Raw genomic sequence first — 4,120 nt, forward strand, 5'->3', positions numbered from 1 at the left:
GAGCAGAGGGCACCCCTGCCTAGAGAGGGCTCACAAAGTAGGGCCGATCACAGGCTGAAGGAGCCCAGAGGGAGGGGAACAGGGGCCAGCCCTTCAGACCTTTCATAAGCAGAATTACATTATGGCAGGTCTCCCTTAACTGCTGAGTACGTGCCCTCCAGATACCTCTGTCTCTCCCTGTCCCCGATCCTGATTCTTCTCTGGCCCTTGACCACACACATTAGCCTGCTTACTGGAGGGCCCCTGATTGCAGCCTGTTCATGTAGTGAGGTTGACTTTGCTAGGTTTGCTTGCTTTTTGGTTGAAGGAGTCATTTGTTTTGACTGCCCCACATCCATCCATTTCACACCCTACTTTCAGTAAGTGCACCACGAGTTCCTTTACAGGAATCACCCTCTCCCATTGTATGCAGCCTGGGGGAATTTTGATCAAGGTGCTACGCCCTCTCCTAGCCATTGGAACTGCTAAAGAGATTACCTTCAATTCCTCTGGGTCTGGCTCACCCTACAGCCTTGCCTTCTATCTGCAAGTGCCTTCCCAGCCTTTCAGTAAATTGTTTTGTGCTTGAGTCTGCCAGATTTTCAACCAATGATCTCTAATATGTGCAGAATATCAGAGTGTTCTGTTCATTGCTTATTTTATACTTTCTAATACACTCCCTGTCTTGGCCTCAGTTCACTCCTGCACAGATTCTGGCAATTCTATATGTGTCCTGCCTGCTTGGCACCCCAGATCCCTGCTGCTTGGGACCCCCTGTGACCTTTGCTGCCTTTACTCTTCCCAGCAAGGTTTGGGCTGAAGTAAAGCAAATATCCATAAGGTTGCCTTCTTAGCCCTTGTCATTTCTTCCCCTTCAAACAACACGTCCCAGTTCTCTAGGCCCACATGTCTCACAATCGCCTCCGTGACAAATAAATGCAGACTCACAGGCCCCAAACCCAGGAATTCCGCTTCAGTAGGTCTGGGGTGGAGTAGAGGAATCAGTATCTCTACAAACATCCAGATGATCGTGAGGCCCAGGAAATGACACAGCGTGGCAACTCCAGTCATTCCACATACTCATCAACTCCGAGATTCACGGGGGCTGCTTCTGCTGGTGCCCTCACACAATCCCTGGGCTGTGAGATCTCAAGGTTTTCAGTACATATTTCTTTCACTTTTCATGGAAGAGAGGGACCCAAATAGAGAACTGGTAACAGAAATAATACTAGTTTTAGTCCCATGAATCAATTGGTAAATTTAAAGTTACTCATTCCCAAGTTGAATCTTGGTAAGAAAAAATTTTTGAGTGATGAGGCAGGTGGAAATCTGCATATTGATAAGGTTGCAGATATATTGGTCAAAAGATATAAACACCTATTCCTTTTTGGTCATCATTTGACAATCGAAGAAGAAAGACCCATGTGCACAGTGAGCTAGTAGCCATCCCAACCTACCTGATTGAGGGGAACAGAAGTAACACTCAGAGACTCAGATTCCTAAACACTCAGTATATTAAAACTGCCCCAGAAAAGGCTTTGTACATCAGACTGAGCAAGAGCTCCGCATCAAAGGCAGGAGGAGGGACCATCGCAGAACACAAAAGAATTCTCTAGCCCTTGTTTCTGTCCCTCTGTACAATGGAGAAATAGCAGAAATGTTGCCAGCCAGACAAAGCAAACGATCTTTCAGACTTTGGAAGAGTATTATATTACATGCAGTTCTTAATAATATCTAGCATTGATCTAAAACTAACACCCACGGCCAACTCCGCAGTCTGTTTTATGATTATGAAATGATACAACATTCTCAATGTCTGGGAACAGACTTTTTGCACGGGAGGTGGCCAGGACTGCTAGCAAAGAAGCTTGCTTTTCTTTGTTTTAACATTTTCTTCTCTAACTTCTTATCACTCCCTTCTTAAAAAAAAAAAAAAAAAAAAAAAAAGTATTTGTAGTAGCTGCTCTAGTTTCTGCCCTTAGAAATCTGTTCTATTTATTAACTACTCCTCCAGTGAAGAAATTCCACTGAAATTCCTTCAGGGCCTGGCTGCCTTTCAGCTTCTCTTTGCACATTCCTGCCTCTATGTATGTCACCATCTTAAATAGCTGAGCCTTCTGTGCTTTAATAAGGTCTCTCTGTAATCTCTTTCTTTTTTTTTAAGAACACAGACCTAGTTTTGCTAAGTTTCTGACTACCTCATATTGTAAAGCCCCCATAATACTCTAATTAATTTTTGCTTTACCTGATCTGTGTCCTCATTGGTCTGCTAATAACATAAGGACCAGAACTTACCTCATTACAATAACTTCTTACATTTCTCACATTGTAATCAAAATGATTCCTCCAGGCTAGTATTTGAATTACACCCCCCCACCACCTCACCCCCACACATGCATTGCATTTCCAAACCCTAGAGGTACCATGTTAAAGGTTTAGATGTGCATTCTTCACAGATTCCAATTTTCTGGGTTCCAAATTCCCAGTACTGAATTTTTTTAAAGGCATTTTCCTTGCTAAGGTCATGACATGTCCAAGCATTGCACTGTCTGCATGAAAGAAAACAAAACATCAAAAAACATGGTTCTGATTACTATTAGCCAGAATTCCACCCCCATGGCCTAAAAAAGGGGAAGGAAGAAAACTGCAAAAATCTTATTGTCTTTCTTACGACAAGGGCTTCTTTGAAAAGAAGCTTTCAGAAGTTCTTAGGAAGAGCATCCCACCCTTAGGGTATAAGCAGTCAGCAAATGTCTCATCTTGATCTTACCCAGATGGAGGCTTTCAAGGTGTGGTCCTATGAGAAAATCTCAGAACTCTCCCACAAAATCAGTTAAGGGAAGTATTTCAAAAATGTCTCTCCTACCATCCTTCCCCACTCCATTCTCATTTCCTTCCTTAAATTACCACCAGACCCTTGATTGTTAATTGCAGCAAAACCCAGTAATGGAGCACGAATTCACAGGCTTCTCCTGGCTGATTCCTGAGCGGGGTGAAAAGTAACTTTGTCACTTATTGAGACACCTTCTACTCTAATGGCCTTCTGATGTCTCCATAGAGGTCGGGTGTACTTTCCAGGCAATGGGGCTCGGTATCAGCTGTACACGTCACCATCCTAAATAGTGATACATCCAGTGCTGACTTGAGGCTCCACATGACCCCCCTCTGGCTCCAGCTTTCTCCCTCCCGGGGATGAGATCTTCCTGTACCTGTACAGAAAATACCCACTATTGGCGGTTTTTCATTTATGGGTTTGCATAGTCATAAAGCCCAATACGGCTTAGGCAGCACTGTGTTTTCTTGCTGAGTCGTATTTTATCTTTAAATTGTGTCACACAAATGAACACTGACCGCTGAGAGAATTATTTAGACACGTTATTGGAAGCAAAGTTATGAGGATCTCCCTACCATACTGGGCAGTGGCAGCTACGGTTTTTGTCACATGGCATGAGTCCCCATCCCCTTTGAAACACAGCCCTTTTCCTCTTATTTTCCCAGTGAACCTAGAGGCAGAACTCCACCACTGCCCCTGAAACACCAGGGGAAAGTATGAAAGAAAATACATATTTGTCACATATAAGCACACATATTTTGCATCTTGCTTTTTAAAAAACCTAATCAATCAGTATTATCCTAGGTTTATGTCATCTGCATCATTTTAAAGGCTGCATACTATTCCATCTCATAGTATGTGCTACAACTATGATTTACTTAACCATTCCCCTGCTGTTGGAAGTTAAAGCTGTTCTTAATTCTCAATATTCTGAACTTGAGCAAAACTTTCAAGCATCAAAATATGTAGAAAATAGTATTTGGTCATAGAACTTGTTTCCCTGGCATTTGACTACACCCCCCCACTTTAAAACCATCTAGAATCAACTTAATAGAGGCTCCTGCTGTGTAAAATCCTATTTTATCCTTTGTGTCCTCTGTCCTTAGGTATTCTCTTTGTTCAAACACGCTATGGCTTGATCCAGATGACTTGTTCTCATTGCACTTTCTTCCCCTGGGAAATCTGTTCTTTCCTGGCCTCTCTCCCTCTGTCTCATTTGTAAATATTAAGGTATGATATGAGATTTGTTCTAAGTGATGTTTACTTTCTTCTTTAGTAAAAGGCATCTTCCATCTCTAAGAAAGCTCT

The sequence above is a fragment of the Miniopterus natalensis genome, chromosome 8 (assembly GCF_054644295.1).
Source record: "Miniopterus natalensis isolate mMinNat1 chromosome 8, mMinNat1.hap1, whole genome shotgun sequence".
Lineage (NCBI taxonomy): Eukaryota > Metazoa > Chordata > Mammalia > Chiroptera > Miniopteridae > Miniopterus > Miniopterus natalensis.